Here is a 13,739-nt window from a genome sequence, read left to right as displayed (position 1 = left end):
TTAATGGATTTCCCTCTGTTCTCTATAGGCTACGTGTACAATGCATCAGTGCTGCAATATATCAATTTATCACCGCCAGATCACATCCCACCAGAGCTACATGTAGCCTACGCTCTCGCCATTCAATCTTCCCCACTAGTTCATTTTGATTGCCTATTTTATATTCAGCAAGCAAGAGTGCTTCTTCTCCTCAAAAAAAAAAGCTAATTTATTTTAAAAAATATTACGAACTAAACTATAGGCCTGAATAATAGGGAAGACATCAAAACTATGAAATAACACATATGGAATCATATAGTAACCAAAAACGTGTTAAACAAATCAAAAAATATTTTATATTTAAGATTCTTTAAAGTAGCCACCCTTTCCCCTGATGACAGCTTTGCACACTCTAAGCATTCTCTTAACCAGCTTCAACTGGAATGCTTTTCCAAAAGTCTTGAAGTAGTTCCCACACATGCTAAGCACTTGTTGGCTGCTTTTCCTTCACTCTGTGGTCTAACTCATTCCAAACCATCTCAATTGGGTTGAGGTTGTGTGATTCTGGAGGCCAGGTCATCTGATGCAGCACTCCATCACTCTCCTTCTTGGTCAAATAGCCCTTAAACAGCCTGGAGATGTGGGGTCATTGTCCTGTTGAAAAACAAATGATAGTCCCACTATGGATGGCGTATCGCTGTAGAATGCTGTGGTAGCCATGCTGGTTAAGTGTTCCTTGAATTCTAAATAAATCACTGACAGTGTCACCAGCAAAGCACCCCCACAACATCAGACCTCCTCCTCCATGCTTCACGGTGATAATCCATTCACGTACTCTGAGTCTCACAAAGACACAGCGGTTGGAACCAAAAATCTAAAACTCGGACTCATCAGACCAAAGGACAGATTTCCACCGGTCTAAGGTCCATTGCTCGTGTTTCTTGGCCCAAGCAAGTCTCTTCTTATTATTGGTGTCCTTTAGTAGTGGTTTCTTTGCAGCAATTTGACCATGAAGGCCTGATGCACGCAGTCTCCTCTGTACAGTTTATGTCTCTTTGCTTATTTGTGTCAGGTGCGTGAATGAGGACCCAAAAGCGAATTAACAAAACAGAGTTTCTTTAATGACGAAACACACGTAGGCTCAGATGGACAGGCAGATTCCGACAGGACAGGACAAGGTTAGATGAACAGGCAGATTCCGACAGGACAGGACAAGGTTGCAGCAAACACGACGATAGTCTGGTTCAGGCATGAGTAACACAAACGAGAATCCGACAAAGACAGGAGCAGAAACAGAGAGAGATATAGAGACCTAATCAGAGGGAAAAAGGGAACAGGTGGGAAAAGGGGTGAACGAGGTAGTCAGAGAAGACAAGGAACAGCTGGGGGAAAGAGGGGAAGAAAAGGTAACCTAGTACGACCAGCAGAGGGAGACAGGGTGAAGAGAAAGGACAGAAACAAGACACAACATGACAATACATGACAGTACCCCCCCACTCACCGAGCGCCTCCTGGCGCACTCGAGGAGGAAACCTGGCGGCAACGGAGGAAATCATCGATCAGCGAACGGTCCAGCACGTCCCGAGAGGGAACCCAACTCCTCTCCTCAGGACCGTACCCCTCCCAATCCACTAGGTACTGATGACCACGGCCCCGAGGACGCATGTCCAAAATCTTACGGACCCTGTAGATAGGTGCGCCCTCGACAAGGATGGGGGGGGGGGGGAAGACGAGCGGGGGCGCGAAGAACGGGCTTAACACAGGAGACATGGAAGACCGGGTGGACGCGACGAAGATATCGCGGAAGAAGAAGTCGCACTGCGACAGGATTAATGATCTGAGAAATACGGAACGGACCAATGAACCGCGGGGTCAACTTGCGAGAAGCTGTCTTAAGGGGAAGGTTCTGAGTGGAGAGCCAAACTCTCTGACCGCGACAATATCTAGGACTCTTAGTTCTACGCTTATTAGCAGCTCTCACAGTCTGCGCCCTATAACGGCAAAGTGCAGACCTGACCCTCTTCCAGGTGCGCTCGCAACGTTGGACAAAAGCCTGAGCGGAGGGGACGCTGGACTCGGCGAACTGAGATGAGAACAGCGGAGGCTGGTACCCGAGGCTACTCTGAAAAGGAGATAGCCCGGTCGCAGACGAAGGAAGCGAGTTGTGGGCGTATTCTGCCCAGGGGAGCTGTTCTGACCAAGACGCAGGGTTGCGAAAAGAAAGACTGCGTAAGATGCGACCAATAGTCTGATTGGCCCGTTCTGCTTGACCGTTAGACTGGGGGTGAAAGCCGGAAGAGAGACTGACGGAAGCCCCAATCAAACGGCAAAACTCCCTCCAAAATTGAGACGTGAATTGCGGACCTCTGTCCGAAACGACGTCTGACGGAAGGCCATGAATTCTGAAAACATTCTCGATGATGATTTGTGCCGTCTCTTTAGCAGAAGGAAGCTTAGCAAGGGGAATAAAATGAGCCGCCTTAGAGAACCTATCGACAACCGTAAGAATAACAGTCTTCCCCGCTGACGAAGGCAGTCCGGTGACAAAATCTAAGGCGATGTGAGACCACGGTCGAGAGGGAATGGGAAGCGGCCTGAGACGGCCGGCAGGAGGGGAGTTACCGGACTTAGTCTGCGCGCAGACCGAACAAGCAGCCACAGAACGACGCGTGTCATGCTCCCGGGTGGGCCACCAAAAACGCTGGCGAATGGAAGCAAGCGTACCCCGAACGCCAGGGTGGCCGGCTAACTTGGCAGAGTGAGCCCACTGAAGAACGGCCAGACGAGTAGGAACGGGAACGAAAAGAAGGTTCCTAGGACAAGCGCGCGGCGACGGAGTGTGAGTGAGTGCTTGCTTTACCTGCCTCTCAATTCCCCAGACAGTCAACCCGACAACACGCCCCTCAGGGAGAATCCCCTCGGGGTCAGTGGAGGCTACTGAAGAACTGAAGAGACGAGATAAAGCATCAGGCTTGGTGTTCTTAGAGCCCGGACGATAAGAAATCACGAACTCGAAACGAGCGAAAAACAGCGCCCAGCGCGCCTGACGCGCATTAAGTCGTTTGGCAGAACGGATGTACTCAAGGTTCCTATGGTCAGTCCAAACGACAAAAGGAACGGTCGCCCCCTCCAACCACTGTCGCCATTCGCCTAGGGCTAAGCGGATGGCGAGCAGTTCGCGGTTTCCCACATCATAGTTACGTTCCGACGGCGACAGGCGATGAGAAAAATACGCGCAAGGGTGGACCTTGTCGTCAGAGAGGGAGCGCTGAGAAAGAATGGCTCCCACGCCCACCTCTGACGCGTCAACCTCGACAACGAACTGTCTAGAGACGTCAGGTGTAACAAGGATAGGTGCGGATGTAAAACGATTCTTGAGGAGATCAAAAGCTCCCTGGGCGGAAACGGACCACTTAAAGCACGTCTTGACAGAAGTAAGGGCTGTGAGAGGAGCTGCCACCTGACCGAAATTACGGATGAAACGACGATAGAAGTTCGCGAAGCCGAGAAAGCGCTGCAGCTCGACGCGTGACTTAGGGACGGGCCAATCAATGACAGCTTGGACCTTAGCGGGATCCATCTTAATGCCTTCAGCGGAAATAACAGAACCGAGAAATGTGACGGAGGAGGCATGAAAAGTGCACTTCTCAGCCTTCACAAAAAGACAATTCTCTAAAAGGCGCTGGAGGACACGTCGAACGTGCTGAACATGAATCTGGAGTGACGGTGAAAAAATCAGGATATCGTCAAGGTAAACGAAAACAAAGATGTTCAGCATGTCTCTCAGGACATCATTGACTAATGCCTGAAAGACAGCTGGAGCGTTAGCGAGGCCGAAAGGAAGAACCCGGTATTCAAAGTGCCCTAACGGAGTGTTAAACGCCGTCTTCCACTCGTCCCCCTCCCTGATGCGCACGAGATGGTAAGCGTTACGAAGGTCCAACTTAGTGAAAAACCTGGCTCCCTGCAGGATCTCGAAGGCTGAAGACATAAGAGGAAGCGGATAACGATTCTTCACTGTTATGTCATTCAGCCCTCGATAATCTATGCAGGGGCGCAGGGACCCGTCCTTCTTCTTAACAAAAAAAAACCCCGCTCCGGCAGGAGAGGAGGAGGGGACTATGGTACCGGCGGCAAGAGCTACAGACAAATAATCTTCGAGAGCCTTACGTTCGGGAGCCGACAGAGAGTATAGTCTACCCCGGGGGGGAGTGGTTCCCGGAAGGAGATCAATACTACAATCATACGACCGGTGTGGAGGAAGAGAGGTGGCCCTGGACCGACTGAACACCGTGCGCAGATCGTGATATTCCTCCGGCACCCAGGTCAAATCACCAGGCTCCTCCTGTGAAGAAGAGACAGAGGAAACAGGAGGGATAGCAGACATTAAACATTTCACATGACAAGAGACGTTCCAGGAGAGGATAGAATTACTAGACCAATTAATAGAAGGATTATGACAAACTAGCCAGGGATGGCCCAAAACAACAGGTGTAAAAGGTGAACGAAAAATTAAAAAAGAAATGGTTTCGCTATGATTACCAGAGACAGTGAGGGTTAAAGGTAGCGTCTCACGCTGAATCCTGGGGAGAGGACTACCATCCAAGGCGAACAAGGCCGTGGGCTCCCTTAACTGTCTGAGAGGAATGTCATGTTCCCGAGCCCAGGTCTCGTCCATAAAACAGCCCTCCGCCCCAGAGTCTATCAAGGCACTGCAGGAAGCTGACGAACCGGTCCAGCGTAGATGGACCGACAAGGTAGTGCAGGATCTTGAAGGAGAGACAGGAGTAGTAGCGCTCACCAGTAGCCCTCCGCTTACTGATGAGCTCTGGCTTTTACTGGACATGAAGTGACAAAATGACCAGCGGAACCGCAATAGAGACAGAGGCGGTTGGTGATTCTCCGTTCCCTCTCTTTAGTCGAGATGCGGATACCTCCCAGCTGCATAGGCTCAGCACCCGAGCCGGCAGAGGAAGATGGTAGTGATGCGGAGAGGGGGGCAACGGAGAATGCGAGCTCCTTTCCACGAGCTCGGTGACGAAGATCAACCCGTCGCTCAATGCGAATAGCGAGTTCAATCAAGGAATCCACGCTGGAAGGAACCTCCCGGGAGAGAATCTCATCCTTTACCTCTGCGCGGAGACCCTCCAGAAAACGAGCGAGCAAAGCCGGCTCGTTCCAGCCACTGGAGGCAGCAAGAGTGCGAAACTCAATAGAGTAGTCTGTTATGGATCGATTACCTTGACATAGGGAAGACAGGGCCCTGGAAGCCTCCTCCCCAAAAACAGATCGATCAAAAACCCGTATCATCTCCTCCTTAAAGTCCTGATACTGGTTAGTACACTCAGCCCTTGCCTCCCAGATTGCCGTGCCCCACTCACGAGCCCGTCCAGTAAGGAGAGATATGACGTAGGCGATACGAGCAGTGCTCCTGGAGTAAGTGTTGGGCTGGAGAGAAAACACAATATCACACTGGGTGAGGAACGAGCGGCATTCAGTGGGCTCCCCAGAGTAACACGGCGGGTTATTGATTCTGGGCTCCGGAGATTTGAAAGCCCTGGAAGTGGCCGGGAGATCGAGGCGGAGATGGTGAACCTGTTCTGTGAGGTTGGAGACTTGGGTGGCCAGGGTCTCAACGGCATGTCGAGCAGCAGACAATTCCTGCTCGTGTCTGCCTAGCATCGCTCCCTGGATCTCGACGGCTGAGTGGAGAGGATCCGAAGTCGCTGGGTCCATTCTTGGTCGGATTCTTCTGTCAGGTGCGTGAATGAGGACCCAAAAGCGAATTAACAAAACAGAGTTTCTTTAATGACGAAACACACGTAGGCTCAGATGGACAGGCAGATTCCGACAGGACAGGACAAGGTTAGATGAACAGGCAGATTCCGACAGGACAGGACAAGGTTGCAGCAAACACGACGATAGTCTGGTTCAGGCATGAGTAACACAAACGAGAATCCGACAAAGACAGGAGCAGAAACAGAGAGAGATATAGAGACCTAATCAGAGGGAAAAAGGGAACAGGTGGGAAAAGGGGTGAACGAGGTAGTCAGAGAAGACAAGGAACAGCTGGGGGAAAGAGGGGAAGAAAAGGTAACCTAGTACGACCAGCAGAGGGAGACAGGGTGAAGAGAAAGGACAGAAACAAGACACAACATGACAATACATGACAATTTGAGCTGTTCTTGCCATACTATGGACGTGGTATATTACCAAATAGGGCTATCTTCTGTATACCAACCCTACCTTGTCACAACACAACTGATTGGCTCAAATGCATTAAGAAGGAAAGACATTCCACAAATGTACTTTAACAAGGTCCACCTGTTAATTGAAATTCATTCCAGGGGCCTCCGCTGTACTGCAGCGCCAGCTGTGCCACAAGAGACCCTGGGATAGCACCCAAGCTCTGTCGCTACTGGCCGCGAGTGGGAGGTCCGTGGGGCGACGCACAATTGGCCTAGCGTCCGGGTTAGGGAAGGCTTGGCCGGTAGGGATCTCCTTGTCTCATCGCGCACCAGTGACTCCTGTGGCGGGCCGGGCGCAGTGCACGCTAACCAAGGTTGCCAGGTGCACGGTGTTTCCTCCGACACATTGGTGGTTCCAGGTTGGATGCACGCTGTGTTAGCAGTGCATATATATATTTTGGATTTGCTTAACCCTTTTTGGTTACTACATGATTCCATATGTGTTATTTCATAGTTTTGATGTCTTCACTATTATTCAACTTCTGACTGGTACTGAGAGAGATGTGTGAGGACTGATGACAGGTGCCAGTTTTGTGCTTCCTCTCTTATTAAATGGGAGGAACTGAAGTAAACACTCCTGTCATAATTTAATAATCTTGTAATATTTTTGGTAGCCTCCATTATTTCTCTCTCATTAGCCTCTCTAACCACTTTGAACAACATATTGTAATGAGAATAGTAGGGAGAGTGAGATCGCCCGCCGAAGTGGTGGGTGGACCCTCAACCTTCTATCCTATAGCCCAGCATGGCATCAACTGTGCCACAAAATCAAGCTTAAGTGGCATAGTCGATATCGGCGCTTAGAAACACAGGGTTGCTACACTATTGCAAAGGCAGTTACTGTTGTCTTAATCATTATTAAGTTAATTAAACAAAACTGGAGGGTAATATACGTTTTTTTAAGTCTAAGGTCAGTTGAAAATATTTTTTTTAATGTAAATCATGACAACTCGAGGAGGGGGGTTGGACCCCTCCTCCCCCCTAATAATTTTCGAATGGTCCCTAACTCGACCAGATAGTCAGACCCTTTGACTTTTTACACATTTAGTTTGATTAAATAAATACAATTCTACACACAATACCCCATAATTACAAAGGGAAACAGGTTTTAGAAATGTATGCACATTTATGAAAAATAAAAGACTGAAATACCTTATTTACATTAGTATTCAGACCCTTTGCTATGAGACTTGAAATTGAGCTCAGGTGCATCCTGTTTCCATTGATGATCCTTGAGATGTTTTTACAACTTGTTTGGAGTCCACCTGTGGTAAATTCAATTGTTTGGACATTATTTGGAAAGGCACACACCTGTCTATGTAAGGTCCCACAGTTGACAGTGAATGTCAGAGCAAAAACCAAGCCATGAGGTCAAAGGAATTGTCCGTAGAGACCACAGACAGGATTGTGTCGAGGCTCAGATCTGGGGAAGGGTACCAAAACATTTATGCAGCATTGAAGGTCCCCAAGAACACAGTGGCCTCCATCAAAGTTTGAAACCGCGAAGATTCTTCCTAGAGCTGGTCGCCCGGCCAAACTGAGCATTCGGGGGCGAAGGTCCTTGGTCAGGGAGGTGACCAAGAACCAAATGGTCACTCTGACAGAGCTCCAGAGTTCTTCTGTGGAGATGGGAGAACCTTCCAAAAGAACAACCATCTCTCCAGCAATCTACCAATCAGGCCTTTATGGTGGAGTGGCCAGACGGATGTCACTCCTCAGTAAAAGGCACATGACAGCCCGCTTGAAGTTTGCCAAAAGGCACCTAAAGGACTCTCAGACCATAAGAAACAAGATTCTCTGTTTAGATGAAACCAAGATTGAAATCTTTGGCCTGAATGCCAAGCATCACATCTGGAGGAAACCTGGCACCATCCCTACGGTGAAGCATGGTGGTTGCAGCATCATGATGTGGGGATGTTGTTCAGTGGCAGGGACTGGGAGACTAGTCCGAATCGACAGAAAGATGAACGGAGCAAAGTACAGAGAGATCCTTGATGAAAACCTGCTCCAGAGCGCTCAGCACCTTACACTGGGGGAAGGTTCACCTTCCAACGGGACAACGACCCTAAGCACACAGCCAAGATAACACCGGAGTGGCTTAGGGACAAGTCTCTGAATGTCTCTGAGTAATCCGAAGGAACATCTCTGGAAAGACTTGAAAATAGCTGTGCAGCAACGCTCCCCATCCAACTTGACAGAGCTTGAGAGGATCTGCAGAGAAGAATGAGAGAAACTTCTCAAATACAGGTGCCAAGCTTGTACCGTCACACCCAAGAAGACAAGAGGATGTTTTTTTATTTGTTTTTTATTTCACCTTTATTTAACCAGGTAGTCCAGTTGCGAACAATTTCGCATTTATAACTACGACCTTGCCAAGATAAAGCAAAGCAGTGCGACACATGGGTTACACATGGGATAAACAAATGTACAGTCAATAACACAATAATCACTACCAAAGATGTTTCAACAAAGTACAGAGTAAAGTGTCTGAATACTTATGAAAATGTAATGTTACATTTCTGTATTTTTAATACATTGCAAAAAATAAAACATTACTGTTTTTACTTTGTATTTATTGGGACTGTGTGTAGATTGATAAGTGATTTTTTAAAAATACATTTTAGAATAAGGCTGTAATGTAGGAAAATGTGGAAAAAGTCAAGGGGACAGACTATTTTCTGAATGCACTGTAAATATGCAGGAGCTGTGCATGTACTGCATAGGTCAAGGTGAACAACTGATAGTGGCAACTGGCCATCACGGAATAGCCTATGATAACAGATAACTCAGCAATGAGCTGTCATTGCATCCAAACCTGACTACTAAGCTTCTATTATCTGTATCCCAAGTTGAAGTAGGGCTTAAAAAATGCTTCTAATTAACTGTTTGAAGTTGTGGACAGGTGTCTTTTATACTGATAACAAGTTCAAACAGGTGCCATTAATACAGGTAACAAGTGGAGGACAGAGGAGCCTCTTAAAGAAGAAGTTGCAGGTCTGTGAGAGACAGAAATCTTGCTTGTTTGTAGGTGACCAAATACTTATTTTCCACCATAATTTGCAAATAAATTCATTCAAAAAAAAAGATTTTTTCTCCTCATTTTGTCTGTCATAGTTGAAGTGTACCTATGATGAAAATTACAGGCCTCTCTCATCTTTTTAAGTGGGAAAACTTGCACAATTGGTGGCTGACTAAATACTTGTTTGCCACACTGTATGTCAATATAGGACTCGTTTTACTGTGGATATAGATATTTTTGTACCTGTTTCCTCCAGCATTTGCTATTGTTCTGCGATTGATTTGCACTTTTCGCACCAAAGTACATTCATCTCTAGGAGACAGAACACTTCTCCTTCCTGAGCGGTATGACGGCTGCGTGGTCCCATGGTGTTTATACTTGCGTATTATTGTTTGTACAGATGAACGTGGTACCTTCAGGCGTTTGGAAATTGCTCCCAAGGATGAACTAGACTTGTGAAGTTCTACAATTTTTTTCCTGAAGTCTTGGCTGATTTATATTGATTTTCCCATGATGTCTAGTAAAGAGGCACTGAGTTTGAAGGTAGGCCTTGAAATACATTCACAGGTTATTCCAATTGACTCAAATGATGTTAATTAACCTATCAGAAGCTTCTAAAGCCATGACATCATGTTCTGGAAGGTTACAAGCTGTTTAAAGGCACAGTCAACTTAGTGTATGTAAACTTCTGACCCACTGGAATTGTGATACAGTGAATTATAAGTGAAATAATCTGTCTGTAAACAATTGTTGGAAAATGTACTTGTGTCATGCACAAAGTCGTTGTCCTAACCGACTTGCCAAAACTATAGTTTGTTGACAAGACATTTGTGGAGTGGTTGAAAAACGAGTTTTAGTGACTTCAACCTAAGTGTATGTAAACTTCCAATTTCAACTGTAAATGGCTCTGCCTGTAACAAGAAAGGACAATTTAGATATTTTGGTATTTGGTATTTTATTAGGATCCCCATTAGCTGTTGCAAAAGCAGCAGCTATTCCTACTGGGGTCCACACAAAACATGAAACATTACTTAATATAGAACATTAATAGACAAGAGCAGCTCTAGGACAGAACCACATCAATAAAAAATCAACTTTAAAAAGGCATACGTAGCCTACATATCAATACCGGTCATTTGGTTCGACATTTGAATTAGTGCAGGGGTCACATCACCAGGACTACCATGCGTAGATATCCCACAGAAGCCTTTTGCGGGCTTGGGTTCTGGCCTCACATTGTACACGTTTTGACAATGGTATCTGTTATTGTCACTCAGGTGGTTGGATAGTGATGGATAGTGATTTAATCGGTAACATGCAAACTCTCCTCTGTCAAACCATAGGAAGTTGTTAAATCAACAAAGTGGCGACGCTTCAGGTGATAACGTTCAGGTGATAACGGTGCGATTAATGTCATTGACCACTGGACTCCATGTCTGACAGTTCATGGGCTATTTTACTGTGTGATCTTATTGCTTTTGATCTTGCTGATTATCCTGACAAGTTAAAGTGACTGGGTGTTTTGAATAAACTTTATTTAAATAAAAAGTTGTGTTATCCTTTTTTCTAAACAGATTGCGTTGCTAAGGAATCTCTGCATTTGCTGCTCTGTTGCTAGGAAGGCAGTTACAGCTCTCTATCGCTCCTCTCATCCCTCACCATGCCTGTTTAATGTGTCCCATATCTCATCCACTGTCTGGGTGGATTTTACAGTTTTTTTACCCCTCATTTGCAATTGTAGAGTACACACACACACACACACACACACACACACACACACACATAGAGAGCTTCTTGGGGGCCATCGTGTGAAGGAAGGATAAAATTAGGGAGATTGTGAGATTTACTGCCAATTGAAAGTTCAATAGGTGCCTTTCATTACCCCCTAATCCCAGCTCTTATGGCAGATAAACGTTAGCAAATGTGTATGCCACACTAGTCACACTGTCTATGTGCATATATTTTTACATTACCGTTCAAAAGTTTGGGTTCACTTAGAAATGTCCTTGTTTTTGAAAGAAAAGCACAGTTTTTGGCCATTAAAATATCATCAAATTGATCAGAAATACAGTGTAGACATTGTTAATATTGTAAATGACTATTGTAGCTGAAAACGTCTGGAAACACCAGTCTCAACGGCAACAGTAAAGAGGTGACTCGGATGCTGGCCTTCTTGGCAGAGTTGCAAAGAAAAAGCCCTATCTCAGACTGGCCAATAAAAATACAAGATTAAGAAACTCTGCCTAGAAGGCCAGCATGTTATGATGCGTGAATGAGGACCCAAAAGCGAATTAACAAAACAGAGTTTCTTTAATGACGAAACACACGTAGGCTCAGATGGACAGGCAGATTCCGACAGGACAGGACAAGGTTGCAGCAAACACGACGATAGTCTGGTTCAGGCATGAGTAACACAAACGAGAATCCGACAAAGACAGAAACAAAAACAGAGAGAGATATAGAGACCTAATCAGAGGGAAAAAGGGAACAGGTGGGAAAAGGGGTGAACGGGGTAGTCAGAGAAGACAAGGAACAGCTGGGAGAAAGAGGGGAAGAAAAGGTAACCTAGTACGACCAGCAGAGGGAGACAGGGTGAAGAGAAAGGACAGAAACAAGACACAACATGACAATACATGACAGTACCCCCCCACTCACCGAGCGCCTCCTGGCGCACTCGAGGAGGAAACCTGGCGGCAACGGAGGAAATCATCGATCAGCGAACGGTCCAGCACGTCCCGAGAGGGAACCCAACTCCTCTCCTCAGGACCGTACCCCTCCCAATCCACTAGGTACTGATGACCACGGCCCCGAGGACGCATGTCCAAAATCTTACGGACCCTGTAGATAGGTGCGCCCTCGACAAGGATGGGGGGGGGGGGGGAAGACGAGCGGGGGCGCGAAGAACGGGCTTAACACAGGAGACATGGAAGACCGGGTGGACGCGACGAAGATATCGCGGAAGAAGAAGTCGCACTGCGACAGGATTAATGATCTGAGAAATACGGAACGGACCAATGAACCGCGGGGTCAACTTGCGAGAAGCTGTCTTAAGGGGAAGGTTCTGAGTGGAGAGCCAAACTCTCTGACCGCGACAATATCTAGGACTCTTAGTTCTACGCTTATTAGCAGCTCTCACAGTCTGCGCCCTATAACGGCAAAGTGCAGACCTGACCCTCTTCCAGGTGCGCTCGCAACGTTGGACAAAAGCCTGAGCGGAGGGGACGCTGGACTCGGCGAACTGAGATGAGAACAGCGGAGGCTGGTACCCGAGGCTACTCTGAAAAGGAGATAGCCCGGTCGCAGACGAAGGAAGCGAGTTGTGGGCGTATTCTGCCCAGGGGAGCTGTTCTGACCAAGACGCAGGGTTGCGAAAAGAAAGACTGCGTAAGATGCGACCAATAGTCTGATTGGCCCGTTCTGCTTGACCGTTAGACTGGGGGTGAAAGCCGGAAGAGAGACTGACGGAAGCCCCAATCAAACGGCAAAACTCCCTCCAAAATTGAGACGTGAATTGCGGACCTCTGTCCGAAACGACGTCTGACGGAAGGCCATGAATTCTGAAAACATTCTCGATGATGATTTGTGCCGTCTCTTTAGCAGAAGGAAGCTTAGCAAGGGGAATAAAATGAGCCGCCTTAGAGAACCTGTCGACAACCGTAAGAATAACAGTCTTCCCCGCTGACGAAGGCAGTCCGGTGACAAAATCTAAGGCGATGTGAGACCACGGTCGAGAGGGAATGGGAAGTGGCCTGAGACGGCCGGCAGGAGGGGAGTTACCGGACTTAGTCTGCGCGCAGACCGAACAAGCAGCCACGAAACGACGCGTGTCATGCTCCCGGGTGGGCCACCAAAAACGCTGGCGAATGGAAGCAAGCGTACCCCGAACGCCAGGGTGGCCGGCTAACTTGGCAGAGTGAGCCCACTGAAGAACGGCCAGACGAGTAGGAACGGGAACGAAAAGAAGGTTCCTAGGACAAGCGCGCGGCGACGGAGTTTGAGTGAGTGCGTGCTTTACCTGCCTCTCAATTCCCCAGACAGTCAACCCGACAACACGCCCCTCAGGGAGAATCCCCTCGGGGTCAGTGGAGGCTACTGAAGAACTGAAGAGACGAGATAAAGCATCAGGCTTGGTGTTCTTAGAGCCCGGACGATAAGAAATCACGAACTCGAAACGAGCGAAAAACAGCGCCCAGCGCGCCTGACGCGCATTAAGTCGTTTGGCAGAACGGATGTACTCAAGGTTCCTATGGTCAGTCCAAACGACAAAAGGAACGGTCGCCCCCTCCAACCACTGTCGCCATTCGCCTAGGGCTAAGCGGATGGCGAGCAGTTCGCGGTTTCCCACATCATAGTTACGTTCCGACGGCGACAGGCGATGAGAAAAATACGCGCAAGGGTGGACCTTGTCGTCAGAGAGGGAGCGCTGAGAAAGAATGGCTCCCACGCCCACCTCTGACGCGTCAACCTCGACAACGAACTGTCTAGAGACGTCA

At 47.7% G+C, this 13,739-nt stretch overlaps 1 protein-coding gene across 1 annotated transcript in view; it reads left to right on the top strand.

The window, feature by feature from the left end:
- Positions 1-13,739, top strand: part of LOC110526925 (SH3 and multiple ankyrin repeat domains protein 2) — a 245,405-nt gene that overhangs the window by 157,515 nt on the left and 74,151 nt on the right. The window lies entirely within an intron of this gene.

The sequence above is a fragment of the Oncorhynchus mykiss genome, chromosome 6, assembly GCF_013265735.2.
Source record: "Oncorhynchus mykiss isolate Arlee chromosome 6, USDA_OmykA_1.1, whole genome shotgun sequence".
In the NCBI taxonomy this organism is placed as follows: domain Eukaryota; kingdom Metazoa; phylum Chordata; class Actinopteri; order Salmoniformes; family Salmonidae; genus Oncorhynchus; species Oncorhynchus mykiss.
The sequence above is the reverse complement of the archived record's forward strand: the minus strand, read 5'-3'. Positions and strand labels throughout refer to the sequence as shown.